Source organism: Apodemus sylvaticus, chromosome 1 (genome assembly GCF_947179515.1).
Source record: "Apodemus sylvaticus chromosome 1, mApoSyl1.1, whole genome shotgun sequence".
Taxonomy (NCBI): domain Eukaryota; kingdom Metazoa; phylum Chordata; class Mammalia; order Rodentia; family Muridae; genus Apodemus; species Apodemus sylvaticus.
This window is the reverse complement of record NC_067472.1, coordinates 21,838,608-21,859,892: the sequence shown is the minus strand read 5'-3', so window position 1 is coordinate 21,859,892 and position 21,285 is coordinate 21,838,608. Positions and strand designations below refer to the sequence as shown.

General features: G+C 36.9%; 1 pseudogene; it reads left to right on the top strand.

Annotated features, from left to right (window-relative positions):
- Window positions 1–16,496: 16,496 nt before the first annotated feature.
- Window positions 16,497–21,285, top strand: part of LOC127685219 (cytochrome P450 2C13, male-specific-like) — a 68,849-nt pseudogene continuing 64,060 nt past the window's right edge.

Below are 21,285 nucleotides of genomic sequence, written 5' to 3'. Positions count from 1 at the left end.
CTTCTAGTGCTTCCTACAAAAGCCAGAAATATGTGGACAAAAAACCATTTGCATGTTTTACTGTGTATTTAAATTAATTCTAGTTAATTTAAATATAAGGACATACGTTTTAATTATAAATGCAGTAAAACTCTCATATATGCTTTGAGCAATGCAGTTAAGACAAAAGACAAAAATACCTTACATTAATAATACACATTTTAATAAGCAAACATGTTATGTTGATACCTAGGAAAAGCTTTATGACCTTTGCCACTGTGAAATTCAGTGGTAGACCTAGGCTTTACTTTCTTTCTTTTTTTCTTTTTTTCTTTCTTTCTTTCTTTCTTTCTTGCTTGCTTGCTTGCTTGCTTTCTTGCTTGCTTTCTTGCTTGCTTTCTTGCTTTGTCTCTTTCTCTTTCTCTCTCTTTCATTCTACCTTCCTTCATTCCTTCATCCCTTCCATTCTTTTATCCTTTATATTGTCATTACTGTACAGGACTACAAGAGTTTCACAACTAATTACTGGAAGAACTATGGATTCAATGTGATTACCTTGTAGTTTCAGATATTCCTTCTGATGGTACAGTTATTAGGATTCTCTACTTATCGTCATTTCAGAAATGAGGCTAGCTCAGCATAACTGAACAGAAGACAATAAATGAAGACTCTTGAGAAAGATTAACTTCTAGAATTTGAAGCACTTCAGAGACACTGCTTTTGTTCATTTTATTTTCCCATTGATAGTAATCATAAATAGTTGGCCCACTATACTGAAGGTTTGTTAAATGTGAAGCAGTAATAGAATATGTGTGTTCTATGTCAAACCTTCTTCTCAGCACCTCATGGTACGTTCTCCAAAACTGACCATATAATCAGTTACAAAACTGACCTAAACATATTGAAATAAACCAATGCCTCCTATCAGACCACTGTGGATTAAGGCCTGTCTTCAATAGCACCAAAAGCAAAAGAAAGCCCACATACACATGGAAGCTAAACAACGCTCTACTCAATGATAACTTGGTCAAGGAAGAAATAAAGAAAGAAATTACACTTTTTAGAATTTAATGAAAATGAATGCACAACACACCCAACTCTATGAATCAAAAAGAAAACAGTCTTAAGAAAAAAACTCATAGTTCTATGTGCCTCCAAAAGGAAACTGGAGAGAGCATACATTAGCAGCTTGACAGAACATCTGAAAACTCTAGAACAAAAAGAAGCAAATATACCCCAGAAGATTAGACAGCAGGAAATAATCAAACTCAGGGCTGAAATTAACCAAGTAGAATTGAGAAAAATACTTTACAAAGAAACAACCAATCTAGGATCTGGTTCATTGAGAAAATTAAGAAGATAGATAAACACTTAATCAGACTAACCAGGAGACACAGAGACAGTATTCAAATTAACAAAATCAGAAATGAAAAGGGAGACATAAAAGCAGAAACCAAGGAAATACAAAAAATCATCAGATCTTACTACAAATGCCTTTACTCAACAAAACAGGAAAATCTAGATGAAATGAACCATTTCCTAGACAGATACAAGGTACAAAATTAAATCAGGATGAGAAAAATGATCTAAAAGGTCCCATAACCCTTAATGAAATGGAAGCAGTCATCAATAGTCTCCCAACCATAAAAGCCTAGTACCAGATGTGTTTAGTGCAGAGTTCTATCAGACCTTCAAAGAAGACCTAATGCCAATACTCTCCAAACTATTCCACAAAATAGAAACAGAATGGACACTACCCAATTCATTATCTGAAGCCATGATTACTCTGATACCTAAACCACACAAAGATCCTACAAAGAACTTCAGATGAATTTCTCTTATGAATATTGATGCAAAAAATTCAATAAAATTCTCACAAAGAGAATCCAGAAACACATTCAAATGATTATCCATCATGATCAAGTAGGCTTCATCCCAGGGATGCAGGGATGGTTCAATGTAAGGAAATCCATCAACATAATCCACTATATAACCAAACTCAAAGATTTAAAAAAAAAACACACACATGAACCATATGAAGTGGAGAAAGCATTTGACCAAATCCAACACCCCTTCACAACAAAAGTCTTAGAAAGATCAGGGAATGAAGGCCCATACTTAAATATAGTAAAAGCAATATATGGCAAAGCAGTAACCAACATCAAACTAAATGGAGTCAAACTTAAAGCAATTCCACAAAAATCAGGAACTAGACAAGGTTGCCTGTTCTATCCCTACCTATTCAACATTGTACTAAAAGTCCTAGCAAGAGCAATTAGACAACAAAAAGAGGTAATCTGGACACAAAATGGAAAGGAAGTAGTCAAAACATCACTATTTGCAGATGATATGATAGTATGCTTAAGTGACCCAAAAAATTCCACCCGAAAACTCCCAAACCTAATAAACAATTTCAGCAGTGTGGCTGGATATAAAATTAACTGAAACAAATCAGTTCTCTTCCTGTACTCAAAGGGTATAAAGGCTGAAAATAAGTTAAAGAAACAACTCCCTTCATAACAGTCACAAATAATATAAAATACCTTGGTGTGACTCTAACTAAACAGGTGAAAAGTCTGTATGTCAAGAACTTCAAGTCTCTGAAGAAAGAAATCAAAGATCTCAGAGGAAGTGACGATCTCCCATGCTCACAGATTGGCAGGACTAATATAGTAAAAATGATCATCTTGCTGAAAGCAATCTACAGATTCCATGCAATCCCCATCAAAATTCCAACTCAATTCTGCAAAGAGTTAGAAAGAACAATTCTCAAATTCATCTGGAATAACAAAAAAGAAAAAAAAAAAAACAAGATAGCAAAAACTATTCTCAACAATAAAAGAACTTCTGGGGGAATTAGAATCCTAGACCTCAAGCTGTACTAGAGAGCAATAGTGATAAAAACTACATCTTTTGGTACAGTGACAGGCAGGTCAATCAATGGAATAGAGTTGAAGACCCAGAAATAAACCCACATGCCAATGGTCACTTGATCTTTGACAAAGGAGCTGAAATTACCAGTGGAGAAGATAGCCTTTTCATCAAATGGTACTTCTTCAACTGGTGGTTACCATGTAGAAGAATGCAAATTAATCCTGTCTTTTTTTTCTTGTTTTTTTTCTTAGATATATTCTTTATTTACATTTCAAATGATTTCCCCTTTTCTAGTGCCCCTCCCTCCTAAAAGTCCCATAAGCCATCTCCATTTCCCCTTTCCCCAATCAACCCCTCCCACTTCCCTGTCCTGGTATTTCCCTATACTGCTGCATTGAGCCTTTCCAGGACCAGGGACCTCTCTTCATTTTGATGTCCAACAGGGCCATCCTCTGCTGCCTATGCTTTTGGAGCCATGGGTAACACCTTGTGCACTATCTGGTTGATGGTTTTGTCCCTGGGAGCTCTGGGAGTACTGGGTGGCTCATATTGTTGTTCCTCCTATGGCACTGCAAACCCCTTCAGCTCCTTAGATCCTTTCTCTAGTTCCCTCATTGGGGACCCTGTGCTCAATTTAATGGCTGGCTGAGAGTGTCTCCCTCTGTATTTGTCATGCATTAACAGAACCTCCCGGGTGACAGCTATATCTGGCTCAAGTCAGCAAGTACCTGTGGGTATCAATGATAGTGTCTGGGTTTTGTAACTGTACATGGGATGGATCACTAGGTGGGATAGTCACTGGATGGTCTTTCCCTCAATCTCTGCTCCACACTTTGTCCATGTATCTCCTTCTGTGGGTATTTTGTTCCCCCTTCTAAGAAGGACATTCTAAGTGAGGTAACCCAATCACAAACACACACACACACACACACACATGGTATGTACTCACTGATAAGTGAATATTAGCCCAGAAGCTTGGAATACCCAAGACACAATTCACATATCAAAGGATGCCCAAGAAGAAGGAAGAACAAAGTATGGATACTCAGGTCCTTAAATTTATCCAACCTAACCTCCTTGTACAGAGCTCAAGTCCAAGGGGATCAAGAACCTCCACATAAAACCGGACACACTGAACCTAATAGAAAATAATGTGCGGAAGACACTTGAGCACATTGGTGCATGGGAAATTTTCTTGAACAGAACACCAACAACTTATCCACTAAGATCAAAAATTGACAAATGAGACCTCATAAAATTACAAAGCATCTGTAAGGCAAAGGACACTCTCAGTAGTTCAATAAACAAATTGAAAAACGATCTTTACAAACTCTACCTCCAATAGGGGGCTAATATCCAATATATATACAAAGAAGTCAAGAAGTTAGACTCCAGAGAAACAAATAATCCTATTAAAAATGAGGTACAAAGCTAAAGAAAGAATTCTCAACTGAGGAATACTGAATGGCTGAGAAACACCTAAATAAATGTAGATCATCCTTAATCATCAGGGAATTGCACATCTAAACAACCCTGAAATTCCACCTCACACCAGTCAATATGGCTAAGATAAAAATCTCAGGTGACAGTGGGTTCTAGTGAGGATGTGAAGAAAGAGGAACACTCCTCCGTTGATGGTGGGATTGTAAGGTGGCACAACCACTCTGGAAATCAGTTTGGCAGTTCCTCAGAAAATTGGACATAGTACTACCTTAGGATCCTGCTATACCACATTCCTGGGCACATATCCAGAAAATTCTCTAACATGCAATAAGGGCACATGCTCCACTATGTTTATATCAGCCTTATTTATAATAACTAGAAGCTGGAAACATCATAGTGTGCCCCACAATAGGGGTGGATACAGAAAATGTGATATATTTACACAATGGAGTACCACTCAGTTTTAAAAACAATGACTTCATGAAATTCTTAGGCAAATGGATGGAACTAGAAAATATGATTCTAGAGCATAAGCTACTGGTGTTCTGTTCAGGAACTTTTCCCCTGTGCCCATGTCCCCAAGCGTTTTCCCCAGTTTCTATTCTATTAGTTTCAGTGTGTCTGGTTTTACGTGAAGGTCTTTGATCCACTTGGAGTTGAGCTTAGTACAAGGAGATAAAAATGGATCAATTCGCAATCTTCTACATGCTAACCTCCAGTTGAACTAGCACCATTTGTTGAAAAGGCTGTCCTTTTTCCACTGAATGTTTCTGCTCCTTTGTCGAAGATCAAGTGACCATAGGTGTGTGGATTCATTTCTGGGTCTTCAATTCTATTCCATTAGTCCAATTGCCTGTTGCTGTGCCAATACCATGCAGTTTTTAACACTATTGCTCTGTAGTATTGATTGAGGTCTGGGATATTGATTCCCCCAGAAGCTCTTTTACTGTTGAGAATAGTTTTAGCTATCCTGGTTTTTTTTGTTATTCCAGATGAATTTGAAAATTGCTTTTTCTAACTCTAAGAAGAACTGAGTTGAAATTTTGGGGATTGCATTGAATCTGTATATTGCTTTTGGCAAGATGGCCATTTTAACTATATTAATCCTGCCAATCCAAGAGCATGGAAGATTTTTCCATTTTCTAAGGTCTTCTTCGATTTCCTTCCTCAGAGACCTAAAGTTCTTCTCATACAGATCTTTTATTTGTTTGGTTAGAGTCACCCAATCACAAAAGAACACACATGCTAAGCACTAACTGATAATTGGATGTTTTCCCAGAATCTCGGAATGTACAAGATATAATTCACAAATCAAAGCTCAAAAAGAAGGAAGACCAAAGACTCTGTTTTTTCTTAGAATGGAGAACAAAATATCCACAGGAGAATATACAGAGACAAAGTGTGGACCAGAGACTGAAGGAAAGACCATCCAGATACTGCCCCATCTAAGGATCCATCCCATATATAGCTACCAAACCCAGACATTGTTGTGGATGACAAGATGCCAACAAGTGCTTGCTGATAGGAGCCTAATATAGCTCTCTCCTGAAAGGATCTGCCAGTGCCTGACAAATACAGTGGTGGATGCTCTAAACTAAACATTGAACTGAGCAAGGGTCCACAATGGAGGAGATAAAGGACCCAAAGAGCTGAATGGTTTGCAGCCCCATAGAAGGAACAACACTATGAACCACCCAGTACACCCCAGAGCTCCCAGAGCTCCCAGGGACTAAGCCACCAAGCAAAGAGTACACATGGTGGGACCCTTGACTCCAGCTGCATATTAGGCATAGGATGGCCTTGTTGGACATCAAAGAGAGGAGAAGCGCTTGGTCCTGAGAAGGCTCAATGCCCCAGTATAGGGGAATGCCAGGAGATGGTACTGGGAGATGGTAAGTTGTTGAGCAGGCTAAGGATGGATGGGTTAGGGGGTTTTCAGAGGGTAAACCAGGAAATGGGATAACATTTAAAATGTTATATAAAGAAAATATCTAATAAAAGAAAATATTTTTTAAAAAATAACAAGGGAAGAGATGTCACACCAACCCCAGTAGAATCTGTGTGACAAGTTCCACAGATTGAGGTGAAAACTTAAAAAAATAAAAATAAAAAATAAAAAAATTTAAAAAATTTAAAAAAAGGAGTTGTCCTGGGACCAGTTGTGGAACTCTTGGCTGGAACAACATATTGAGCAGTAGTTCTCATGGCAACTTTTCTGTTTTGTTTTCTTTTATTCCTTTTCTTATTTACATGTTTACATGATCTTAATTGAACTTTGGTCACTTGTACCTGTCTAGAATCTCATGAATTTCTATTGGATTTTCCAACTTTGGGGAGTTCAGGATTTTGAAGAAAGACCTAATCATTTTATTAATTTCCTAGGTATCTTTTGTTATATCTTCCTTTTCAGTTCTGATTTTGTTAATTTGTATACTGTCTTTCTGTCTTTTAGTTAGCTGGATAAGTGTTCTAACTTCTGGAGGTATTGCTTCCTTGAATTCAAATTCAAGCTGTATTACACACACACACACACACACACACACACACCACATTATATATATATATATATATATATATATATATATATATATATATGCACAAAAACAAACAAATTGGTTGATCAATGGAATCAAATTGAAGACCAGATGTAAATCCATACAACTAACAGAACCTGGATTTTAATAAAGAAGCCAGATGTATACAGTGGAAATTAGAAAACATCTTCAACAAATGGTGCCAGTCTAACTGGATATAAAGATTGAGAAGAATGCTAATCAGTCCATATCTTTCACCCTACCCAAAATTCAAGTCCAAATTGATCAAAGACCTCAACATAAAAGCAAGTAATATGAACCTCATAGAAGAGATAGTGGGCCTGAGCCAGTGCCCTGAGCAGATCTTGGGCACTATCTCTGCAGCTAATTCCACAATACCCAGAAGATGCAGAACTCCCAGGAGTTCTAACACACCCAGGATCATAGTGGCATGGGTTCCTTCCAATCTGAGCCAGTGCCCTGAGCAAACTTGGGCCCTAGCTCTGTACCCAATTCCACAACAGGAAGAGGAAGCTGGGCTCCCAGGTACTAACACACCCAGTATCATAGCTCTGCACCAAGTCCCAAATACCCATAGGAAGCTTGACTCCCAGGTGTTCAAACATGTTCAGGATCATTAGGATCACACAATCTCAGGAGCTTGGTCACACCAAGATTTCAAGAACCCAGAGGCATCTTAAATCCCAGAAACTCTTACACCCAGGATCTCAGGATCACAGAATCACAGCCACGGCTGGATTCTGAGGAATTATTACACAACTAAGACAACAAGAGGGACAGGGTCCAGTCAGAGATAATGAGTGCAGGTAGCACGAGAGATAACCACATCACAAGACACAAGTACAAGAAAATAAGCAACTGAAACCAAGGATACTTGGAATCATCAGAACACAGTTCTCCAACTATAGCAAATCCTGGATACCCCCAAAACACCAGAAAATCAAGATTCAGATTTAAAATCACTTCTCATGTTGATGATAGAGAGCTTTAAAAAGGACATAAATAACACTCTTATTTTTCAGAGGTAAACAGCTGAAAGCCCTTAAAGAGGAAACAAAAAAAGAATCCCATAAAGAAAATACAACCAAACAGGCAAAGGAAATGAACAAAGCCATTCATGGTCTAAAAATGGAAATAGAAACAATAAATAAATCACAAAAGGATAAAACCCTGGAGTTAGAAAACCTATGAAAGATATCAGGAGTCATAGATGCAAACATTACCAACAGAATACAAGAGATAGAAAAGAGAATCTCAAGTGCAGCAGATACCAGAGAAAACATTGACACAACAGTCAAAGAAAATGCAAAACACACAAATTCCCAACCCAAAACATCCAGGAATTCCAGGACAGAATGAGAAGACCCAACCTAAGGATAATAGGTATAGAAGAGAGTGAAGATTCCCAACATAAAGGGCCAGCAAATATTTTCAACAAAATTATAGAAGAAACCTTTCCTAACCTAAAGAAAGAGATGACCATGAATATACAAGAAGCCTACAGAACTCCAAACAGACTGGACCAGAAAAGAAATTGCTCCTGATACATAATAATCAAAACACCAAATACACTAAACAAAAAAGAATATTAAAAGCAGTAAGTGAAAAAGGTCAAGGAACTGTAAATGCAGACTTATCAGAATCACACCAGATTTCTCACCAGAGACTAGAAAAGCCAGAGAATCCTGGACAGATGTCATACAGATGTCTAAAAGAACACAAATGCCACCCCAGACTAATATGCCCAGAAAAACTCTCAATTAACATAGATGGAGAAAACAAGATACTCCATGACAGAAACAAATTTACACAATATCTTTCCAAAAATCCAGTCCTAAAGGATAATAGGTGGAAAACTCCAACATAAGGAGGAAAACTATATCTTAGAAAGAGCAAAAGAGTAATTGCCTTTCAATAAAACCACATCCAGTAAAGTGCTAATATCCAAAATACATAAAGAACTCAAGAAGATAATCACCAAAAAAACCAAGCAACACAATCAAAAATAGGGTATAGAACTCAAGTAAGATTTCACAACTGAGGAATCTTGAATGGCTGAGAAGGGCCTAAAGAAAAGTTCGGTACTTAGTGATCAAAGAAATGCAAATCATAACAACCCTGAGATTTCACCTTACACCAATCAGAATGGCTAAGATCTAAACCTTGAGTGACAACACATGCTGGAGAGGTTGTGAAGAAAGGAACACACTCCTTCACTGGTGGTGAGATTGCAAACTAGTACAACTACTCTGGAAATGAATCTGGAGTGTCCTCAGAAAATTGGAAATAGATCTATCTGAAGACACAGCTATACCACTCTTGGGAATACACCCAAAAGATCCCCCCCCCACCATGCCACAGGGGCACATGTTCCACTATGTTCATAGTGGCCTTATTAGTTATAGCCTGAAGCTGGAAACAACCTAGATGTCCCACAATAGAAGAATGGATACAGAAAATGTGGTTCATTTAGACAATGAAATACTATTCAGCTATTAAGAATGAAGAAATCCTGAGTTTTGCAGGCAAATGGATAGATCTAGAAAATATCATTCTGAGGGAGGTAACTCAGACCCAAAACCATAGGCATGTTATGTACTCACCAATAAGTATATATTAGCCACTAAAAGAAAAAGGACAAAATACCCAAGACACGGTCCACAAAACTCAAAAAGGTCAACAAGCTGAATTGCCCAAGTGAGGACTTCCTATCATTTCAGAGGTAAGCATGGCTCAGCATAACTGAGCATAGAGATTATGTCAAAAAGCATTTGAGAGTGTCTTGTTGACTTTGCAGCACCCTTACAGACACTCTTTCTACCTTATACTCTCACACTGTCAAGAATCACTGTTGGTGCACACACAATACTGAAGCTTTTGCCTTGTGTGTGCAAAGCAGGGATGCTCTTCAAGTAAAAACATTACTATAAAAGGATCAAAGTGCAGAACTAAGTGGGTGATAACATCCTTTACAGAGACTTGTATCTCAGGTGTAGTAAAGGCTTGTTCAAGCAAAGACTCATTCTGTAAAGATGTTCGCATGCTTGTTCTGATTTGACTAAGCAGATACCCATAATCTTCCTCAATATGGAAAATTGTCTCCTTCATACTTGCTTACATAACATTGTCTTGGTCATCCCTAAGTTGGTGAATTCTCACTCTCTAATTTTTGTGCATTTGTTCTATTTTGTTTACTGAGGTAAAATTCATCTAACTTGGGGATGAGATGATGAACTTTGGAGATTCTGGACCTTGTCAATATCAGAGGATGCAGATGATATAATGTGGCTTCAAGACAAAATATTTGAGCCTGACATCTTTCCATATATTGAATTATACCATCTATTTTATCTTTTCAACAGTTATTGTTCTTAAGGTAAAATATGAGCCTTAATTAGTGGCAAGTAAACAAAAATCTTGTCAATAATGTTGTCATTGTTTATAGTACCAAGATTTCAGAATAGTTTGGTTTTTGTAATCCATCAAACATTAGTGACCCAAATTCTTGGGTCACTAAACTCTACAATACAGCAAGCAGTAATTTGTGACTGCCTCACATTGCTATAAAATCCTGCATATTCACAAATTTCATTTTGCATGACACATGTTTAGTACCTTTCTTTAAATGCTGAATAATTTTACACCTGAAGAAATAATTTTTCTCTTAGTTTATCCCTCTTTTTCTATAGTTAGGACCTTTACAGATTTTTCTTCTCTTAGAATGCTAACAACAAACACTATTAGAGAGGGGCCATCATTAAAATGTTTAATAGTTCCTCACGTGATATAAATTACATGTTGGTCATACCTTCTTCTTTCCTGCCTATCATAAATCTACTGTTCATTTTCTAAAAGGATTCACAGTGTTATTGCTATTCAATCATCTCTTATATTTTGACACTCATTTCCTTCTTCTATATTCTCAGATCCCTCATCACTCCTCTTTAAACAGGATTTCTTTCCATTCATCCATGTCTTGATCAGGGTTCTACATATAGCCAGACCTGTAGAATAAACCTCAATATAGAGAGTAAAGGAAGATTTATTAGAATGATTTATAAGATGTATTCCAGCTAATCCAACAATGGTTGCTTGAGAACAGAAAGATTGAGAAATCAGTAATTGGCTAAGAGGCTGGATGTCTCAGCTGCTGTTCAGTATATGATAGAATTTCAAAGCAGTAGCCTTCAATGCCAGTGGAAAAATAAACTATATTTTATCAAGGTAAGGCCAAGCAGGTATGAAGATTCCTTCTTCTGTGTTTTTACATAGGCTACCAATAACAGGTGTGGCATATATTAAAGGGGTGTGTCTTCTTGAATCAAGATGTTACTAGAGTAGGTCTTTGTACTCTAAATTAAACATAAATCCCTTACTTGTGAGCTCTCTACTTTTATATTTTAGCTAATTCCAGATTAAGTCAACTTGACAACTAACAATAGCTATTACAAGTCCACCATTTGTCAACTTGACACACAACCAAATCTACTACAATTGATTTCAAAAAGTAAGTAATCACCAGGTCATAATAACACTTAAATATAATAAGACTATCCCATGTACTTTTGCAAATATGTTATATACTTAGAATAGAATAGATGGTGTGTCCCTTGAGTGACCTTCTTATAGTATCTCAATCTGAAATATTATAAAGATGTATATTATCTTAACTGATGTTACATAACATGATAAAGACATCGAAAGAAAATACAAATATCAGTACAAACACATTCTTAATAAAATAGAACCCAAATATTCATTCAACTATGATGCTCATTTCTCAAGACGTTAGACTGCAGAGGACCAAATAACCCTATTAAGAAATGGGGCACAGAGCTAAACAAATAATTCTCAACTGAGAAATACCGGATGGCTGAGAAACACCTAAAGACATGTTCAACATCTTTAATCATCAGGGAAATGCAAATCAAAACAACCCTGAGATTCCAACTTACACCAGTCAGAATGGCTAAGATCAAAAACTCAGGGGACAGAAAATACTGGAGATGATGTGGAGAAAGAGGAACATTCCTCCATTGCTGGGGATTGCAAACTGGTAAAAACCACTCTGGAAATCAGTTTGGCAGTTCCTCAGAAAACTGGACATAGCACTACCTGAGGGCCCAGCTATACCACTCCTGGACATATACCCAGAAGATACTCCAACATATAATAATGACACATACTCCACTATATTCACAGCAGCCTTATTTATAATAGCCAGAAGCTAAAAAGAATACAGATGTCCCTCAACAGAGGAATGGATACAGAAAATGTAGGACATTTACACGATGGAATACTACCAGCTATTAAAAACAATGAATTCATGAAATTCTTAGACAAATGGATGGAGCTAGAAAATATCATCCTGGGTGAGGTAACCCAATCACAAAAGAACACAGGTGGTACTCACTTGCTGATAAGTGTATATTAGTCCAAAATCTGGAACACCCAATATACAACTCACAGACTACATGAAGCTCAAAGAAGAAGGAAGACCAAAGTGTGGATACTTTGATCCTTATTGATCAAAATACCAATGGCTCACAACCAACCAATAGAATGAGCATAGGGTCCCCAATAGAGCAGCTAGAGAAAGGACATAAGGAGCTGAAGAGGTTTGCAGCCCTGCAGGAGGAACAATAATATGTACTGACCAGTACCCCCAGAGCTTCCAGGGTCTTAATTTGATTCTTTTGGATTGCAGCCTAGCTTACACTGTTGTCTGAGACTCTGTGTGAGTGATGCCAAGGCCTCCATTATTCATCTCCAGGGCTTAGTCCTACTTAAGTCTGGTGAATAAGAAAATCCTGAATATAACCTAATTGTCAATAGAGGGTTTGGCATAGAGGGAAAATTTAAGTTCTTACCAGGTCTTCATAGATTCTTTTCATGGAGACAATATATTATCTTTGAATATTCAATAAAACTCGAGTCTATGCAAAAGAAGCAAAGAAATATGTATACTCTGTCCTTGAGAGAAAGACTGTGACTTCAATTATTTTATGTTTGAGACAGGGTCATGTATAATCTAAACTGGCCTCGTAATCTCTAAATTTTTATGTAACATAGGATGTTTTGTAACCTTTTAACCCTGATAGTCCTGTGTAAATCTTCTGAATGGTGTTTTTACAGATCAACATGCTTGTTTTATGTGCAATTGGGGATCAAACCCAGGACCTCATGCATACTAAAGAAGTACTCTACTAATTAAGCTAAATCCTCATCCAGTAAGCAGTTTACCAAAGTGAATCTGAAATATGTCTGAAATCTTTGGAAGAATTAGGACGAGACATAGGAAGTGTCCTCATTTCATTTAATTGCTGTGATTAACCATTCTGACCAAAAGCAACCTGGGAAGAAATGCTTTGTTTGGTTTATAGTTTCGGGTAAGAATCCATTATCAAGGGAAATCAAAGCAGGAACTCAAGACAGGATTCAAGAGGCAGGAACTGTGAAGTAATGCCACTTACTTTACTAGCTGGCTCCCTGACTTTTTTTTCAGGCTTATGCTTATATAGCTTTTTCATACAGCCGAGGACCACCTGCCTGAAGAATTTCTACGCACAGTAGCTGGGCCCTCTTATATTAATTAACAACCAAGACAGTGCCCCAAAGACATGCTCACAGGCCAATCTGATGTAGACAATTCTTGTTCTGAATTTCAAAGTGAGTCTAGGTTGAGTCAAATTGACCATAATATTTACCACTAGACAACAAATAGGTATATGTTTTTCCTTTGGGAGGTGACCCCTCTTATTCCTAGTCTTCCTCAAATTTGAAGGAAAGTGGAGAGGAGTATATGGGATGGTTTGGAAGGAATAAATCAAAGAGACAAATGTTTTAATTGAATTATAATCTCAAAAATAAAAATCAAACATATCTGAATATAAAAAACCAACAACAAAAAAAGAAATTGAAAGAAAATACAAATATTGGTACAAACACATTCTTTTTTTCCTGTAGCTGTCTTCAGATGTACCAGAAGAGGGCATTAGATCTTGTAGGGATGGTTGTGAGCCACCATGTGGTTGCTGGAATTTTATCCCTTCATGCAGGTCCTAGTTATTTGGGGAGCTGAGGAGGACCCAGACTGTAAGAGAGAAATGGGTGGGAAAGACAGGGCGCGACCAAGCAGCAGGAGTTCGTGTCAAGGTCTGTTTATTAACGGGAAGAAAGTCCAGTTTTAAGCACACCATAAGGAGAGATAAGGAGGGGCTGGAGGAGAATGATTTAAGGCACAGAAGAAAGGGAAGACATCTGGTGTGGATGCTGGTGACAGGCTGGTGGCAGCTTGAGACATCTTATGGCTTTTCTGGAATGCTGGTTCTTCTCTAACAACCTCAGTGTGCATCTAAGATAAGGACCAGTTGGTTCCCACAATCATCCTTGTAAAAGAGGCTTCTAACAAGGGGTCAGCAAAAGGGGATTCTCAAAGTGGGGGCTGTTGAAAGTCTGGTGTCCCACAGTTTGGTCCCCCACAAGTTTTGAACTCAGGGCGTTTGGGAGACCAATCAGTGTTCTTAACCACTGACCCATCTCTCCAGTCAAACACATTCTTAATAAAATATACCATAAATATTCATTTCAACTATAATCTTCATTTCTTCAACTTGTCAGGTACCTTTAGATGGTATTTATAACTACCTTTATCTATGCTTCATTTTGTATTTGCTCCATGCTAATTAGAAGCTCAGCAGATCTTGACTCCTATCCTGTAGGAATGATCTATTAATCCATCTCCAACAAGTCTGTTGTAGTTTCTATTTGACCTTAATACGGGATTTGTTACAACTAAGAGATAATGTAAAAGATCACCTTCACTTCAGACGTAAACATTTTTACTTCCATTATGGAGAAACAATCCAAGATTTCCAAAGAAATATGGATGAATCACCCCTTCCAACACTGCTATTTATTTCTTAGCTTTCAAGTTAAAGGACTCTGAAGCCCCAAGTGACCAATGAGAAGTCTAAGCTTCCAATTGAATGGAATGGGTATGAAAGCAGTGCTCTCTAGTCTGGAGCCAAATTTAGGCCACCAGAATGTAAAGCTGAAGGAACAGGAAGTAAAAATTTTCCTAGTGTTTCAACTATCCCCACTTCTACCACATTATTCCTAAACGCATGGATCATAGGAAACAGAAAATATCTATAAAATACAAATTATTACATAGACTCACCCTTATCAATGAAGACTTTTAAGGAATTTTTATTTATCTAAAAGTTAACTCAAGTAATTGTGTCTCTTATTAATGTCAGCAGATCTACCCATAAACTCTCATGAAAATATCTGACAAAAAACACCCAGGAGAAATACTACTAACAGAAACACTTGCAGTGGTAAGGAAAGTATAGACCTTAACCCTGCAAAAAGAAATACATACTTACAATCAACATGAAACAGATTTATAAGACTGTATTCATATTTTTACAAATATATAAATATATATGTGTAATACATATACTGTTTATATATATAAATGTCATATATGTTAAATATATACATATTTATGTATATATGTATAAATAAACATATATTACAATTGTAAGCGATAAAAAGGAGCCAGGGGGTGGTGGTGTACGCCTTAAATCCCATCACTTGGGAGGCAGAGGCAGGTGGATCTCTGAGTTCAAGGCCAGCCTGGTCTACAGAGTGAGTTCAAGGACAACCAGGGCTACACAGAAAAACACTGTCTCGAAAAAAGCAGAGAGAGAGAGAGAGAGAGAGAGAGAGAGAGAGAGAGAGAGAGAGAGAGAAATGGATTAGAAAGAGAATAAGGAAATGCAAATATTAGAGCTCTTGAATATAAGAAGAGGAAATGGACATAATTTCAGTAAAATATTATGTATAAATTTTTTCTATATGATTTTTAAAACTTTTCTCTACTATTTTTTACATTTTAAATGTTGACCTCTTCCTGGTCTCTCATCCACAAACCCACCATCCATCCCCCCTCCACTTTGTCTCTAATAGCATGTTCCCCCACCCATCATGCACTCCTTCCTCACCCATCGAGCATCCTCCTACACTGGGGCAACAAGCATCCCCTCCCATTAATGTCAGATGAGGCAATTCTCTGTTACATGCATAGCTGGAACCATGGACCCATCCATGTATACTCTTCAGTTGGTGGTTTAGTCCCTGAAAACTCCGGGTGGTCTAGTTAGTTCATATTGTTCTTCCTATAAGGTTGCAAACCCCTTTAGCATTCACAGTACCTCCCCTAACTCTTTCATTGGGGTTCTGAGGCTCAGTCCCATGCTTGACTGTGAATATCTATACCTCTCTTAGTCAGATGCTGGCACAGCCTCTCACAAGACAGCCATACTAGGTCTCTGTCTGCTAGCACTTCTTGACATCAGTAATAGTTTTAGCATTTGATGTCTGTATATAGGATGGGTCCCAAGGTGGGGTGGTCTCTGTATGGACTTTCCTTTAGTCTGCTCCATAATTTTGCTCCTGTGTTTCCTTTAGACAGCAAATGGATGAACTAGAAAATATCATTCTTAGTGAAGTAACACCAACCCAAAAGGACACACATAGTATGTAGTCACTGATAATTAGGCATTAGCCCAAAAGCTCAGAATGCCCATAATACAACTCACAGACCATATGACACTTATCAAGAAGGAAGATCAAAGTATGACTGCTTCATTCCTACTTAGAAGGAGGAAAATAACCACAGGAGTTAAGCGCAAGAAGGGATCTGAGAATTTGAGAGGAGATGCAGGAGAAAAACAGGAAGGGGGAGGATTAGGTATAAGAAGAGACAGGAGAGAAGTCCAAAGGGTCAGGAGGATAAATTGAAACATGTAGCAGTAAGGGTGCAGAATATGGGAACTAGAGAGTCCCACATGTCTGGGAAGAAAAAGGTTCCAAGAATCCAATGAGGATAACATTAGCTGAAATACCCAACAGATAGAACCTATAGAGACCACCACCAATTAGCATAGCCTCCAATTATGGGATGGGACCATCCACTCATTTCAAAATTTTTAACCCAGAATAAATGTGTTTTAAAAAAATTAAATACTCAACTGGAGCAGCTGAGACGGAAGTCTTCCCACCGTCATTTGCACCAGGGAACTGGGAGACTCCATAGCCTTCTCTGCATTGCCCACCAGGAGAGAGTGATCTCCCAGAAGCACTTTCACTTATGAGAAGCAGAGGTAAGATCTCCACCTCCTCTCTGGAGGGGACCTGTTGGAGTACACAGGGCCTCAGATCAGTGGAGCAGCTCTGATGGAAGTTTTCCTGCCCTCTGCCATTTGCACCAGGGATCTGGGAAACTCCACAGTCTTCTGTGCATAGCACACCAAGAGAAAGATCACACAGCAGTGTTTTCACTTTTGAGCTCAGAGAAGTAAAGACACAGGCTTACAGGCCCAAAAGAGAAATAAACCTGAGCCAGAGACAACAATACCAAATAGCAGCAGATGGCGAAAGGCAAACACAAGAATTCTACCAACAAAAACCAAGGCCACAAGGCAACAACAAAACCCAGTTCTCCCACCACAGCAAGTCCCAGATACCCCAACACACCAGAAAAGCAAGAGTTGGATTTAAAATGATATCTCATGATGTTGATAGAGGACTTCAAGAAAGACTTAAATAGCTTCCTTAAAGAAATACAGAACATCAGTCAACAGGTAAAAGCCCTTAAAAAAGAAACACAAAAATCCCTTAAAGAAATACAGAAGATCATGGGGAAACAGGCAAAAACCCTTAAAGAAAAAAACACAAAAATCTCTTAAAGAATTATAAGAAAACACAAACAATCAAGTGAAGGAACTGAACAAAACAATCGAGAATCTAAAACTGAAAGTAGAAACAATAAGGAAATTACAAAGTGAGACACCTCTGGAGTTAGAAAACCTTGGAAAGAATTCAGGAGTCATAGATGCAAGCATCAACAACAGAATACAAGAGATAGAAGAAAGAACCTCAGGTGCTGAAGATACCATAGAAAACATTGACTCAACAGTCACAGAAAATGCAAAATGCATAAATCTGGTAATGCAAAACATCCAGGAACTCCAGGGCACAATAAGAAGACCAAACATAAGGATTATAGGTATAGATGAGAGTGAGGATTTACATCTTAAAGGCCCAGTAAATATCTTCAGCAAAATTGTAGAAGAAACCTTCCCTAAACTAGAGAAAGAGATGCCCATGAACATACAAGAAGCTTTCAGAACTCAAAACATACTGACCAGAACAGAAAGTCCTCCTGGCACATAATAATCAAAACACCAAATTCACTAAACAAAGAAAGAATATTAAAAGCAGTAAGGGAAAAAGGGCAAGTAACTTATAAAGGCAGACCTACCAGAATCACACCAGACTTCTTACCAGAGATGATAAAAGCTAGAAGGTCCTGGGCAAACCTCATACAGACTCTAAGAGAACACAAATGCAAGCCCAGGCTACTGTATCCAGAAAATCTCTCAATCATCATAGATGGAGAAACCAAGATATTCCATGATAAAACCAAATTTACACAATATCTTTCCACGAATCCAGCCCTACAAGACACGAAAAATGTCAACACAAGGATGGAAACTACACCCTGGAAAAAAGCAAGAAAGTAATCTTCTTCCAACAAACCCAAAAGAAGATACCCACACAAACATAAAAATAACATCAAAAATAACAGGAAGCAACAATCACTATTCCCTAATATCTCATAACAACAATGGATTCAACTCCCCAATAAAAAGACATAGACTAATAAAATATTCTCATGTAAATCTTCAATTTTATCAGATGTTTGTAATTCGCCTTTTAATTAATTTAGTAATTTTTATGTCTACCATTTTATCTGCATTATTTTTCATGATCTTCAATTTTAATATCTTTCTATATACTTCCTCTATTTTATCAGAAATGTTTTCAATGTAAATCTTTCATATTATCACAAATGTTTCTAATTCCACCTTTTGTTAATTTAGAAAGTGTTTTTATATCTAGCATTTTTATGTAAAATTTTCCATGAAACAAGTCAATTTAAGGTGTTTGTCTATTTATTTCTTGAATTTTCCCAGAAATATTTCCCACGTAAGTCTTCAATGTTATCTGAAAATATTTATAATTCCACCTTCAATCAACTTAGAATTATCTTTATGCCTTTCATTTTACCTATATAATTTCCATGATAATCTTTAAATTTAACAAGTTTTTCTATATATTTCTTCAATTTTATCAGAAATATTTTCCATGTAAATCTTCAAGTTTATCAGAAAATGTTTATAATTCCACATTCAATCAACTTAGGAATAGTTTTATACCTACCATTACTATATCTATATAAAATTTTCCATGATAATTTTCAATTCTAACATGGTTTTCCACATTTTTCCACAATTTTATCAGAAATATTATACACATAAATCTTTAATTCTATCATAAAATATTTCTATCCCATATTTCAATTAATTTAGCAATGTTTTACGTGTCTACAACTTTACTCTTCCATGAAAGTTGTCAATATTAACGTATTTATCTAAAATATTTTCCATGTAAATCTTTAATTTTATTATAAAGTGTTTTTACTTCCCTTTTCAATAAATAAAAAAAATTTAAAAAATTAAATACTTGAAAAACCAAAAAAATTAGTAGTTAATCATCTATCATATTTTGAATGATCATATTTAGCAGAAATATGTGTCACAACTCAATAAAATTCAGTCAAAATCTCTAACAGTCATCCTATAAAAAACAAAGAGGTTTAAAGAGTTTGTTTTGTCTTATCTTTGAGACAAATTTGGCTGTGGAAGAGAATAAAACAGTGTCCAGTTGATTTACAAAGATGTACAAATAAAAAAATGTTGATTCTGCTGATAAATTGTAAAGTATACGGAGAGCCTGATCACACCTGTGTCAGTAAGAAGGGTCTCCACAAATCCAGTTGTGGTCTTGGTCCTCATTCTGTACTTCCAGCTTTTTCTCTCACTGTGGAGACAGAGCTCTGGGAAAAGGAAGCTCCCTCCTAGCCGCACTTCTCTACCAATTATGGGCAGTTTCCTCTAGATAGATATGAAGGACATCCCCCAGTCCATAACCAATGTAAGAATTCCTTATGCTCCTCAGGTACATTGCAAAGGTATAAAAATTCATGTCACTCTCAAGTAATTGCTATTACTGGAAAATTATTGTGAAAATGAGTATAAAGTCAAAAACTCCAGAGTTGTATGTTTTTTGTAACATTTGTCTCTAAGTTCTGGTCAAAAATTAGTAATGTTCAAATTCAATGTTTCAAATTGAAGAACTTCATAAACACACACACACACACACACACACACACTATATATATATATACACTACTGTAGCATATGAGGTGGTGTTTTCACAGTCATCTTTTATTCCATGCATTACCTTATGACTTGAACCTAGAGTACAGGTTAATGAGAATGTGATTTTCTCTAAGATCCTTCATGCTATGGCAAACTTTCTGAATACTCATTCTCTGTACATTTGTAAGAATAGATGAGAATGCAAATCAAACATTTGTGGTAATCTAGGGTTTTAGATTTCTACTCTTCATCACAGGGCTCTTTAGTTTTAACAGGGATTGTTTCCCAGTTGGTTCTGCAGCACTCATCTTACTACTGAAGTCCATTTCAGTATGAAGCTATCATTAGGGCGATGCTCAATATCCATTAATGAATAAGCAAAGTGTCAAATTTGAGTGTACTAATCTGCAATAGAACCCCAGAATTAAATATGGATATTTTACTTCAGTTTCTTTGTGTAATATGAAAAAAGATCAGATTCTTATCTCAGTATGATAAATCTTTGTTTTTAGTGTGTCAACAGTCTGGGAGAGATTCTGGCATACTGTAGGCCATCAATATATAATAATCATCCTAAGTTAGAGAATTATACAGACTTTAAACTGAGTTTTTCTGAATAAAAATATTATAAAACAATGCTATCATCAGACTAAAGAGATCGGCTCTATGGACAATACAATGATATTTTTCACTTATATTTATGTTTGCTATTTCTTTCCAGTTTTCTTAAGACTATAACCCTACATACATTCTATATTTTGGTACACAGCCTATTGTGTTATTGCATGGCTTTGAGGCAGTGAAAGAAGGCCACATTAATTATAGGGAAGAGTTCCCTAGAAGAAGATGACCTTTCCTTCAGTCTCTGTTCCATGCTTAATCTCCATATTTCCTCCCATGAGTATTTTGTTCCTCCCTCTAATAAGGAATAAAGCATTCAAACTTTGGTCTTCCTTCTTCTTGAGCTTCATGTGGTCTGTGGATTATATCATGGGTATTGTGAGGTTTGAGGCTAACATTCATTTATCAGTGAGTACATACCATGTTTGTTCTTTTGTGACTGAGATACCTCACTCAGGATATTTTCTAGTTCCATCCATTTGCCTAAGAGTTGCATGAAGTCATTGTTTTTAATAGCT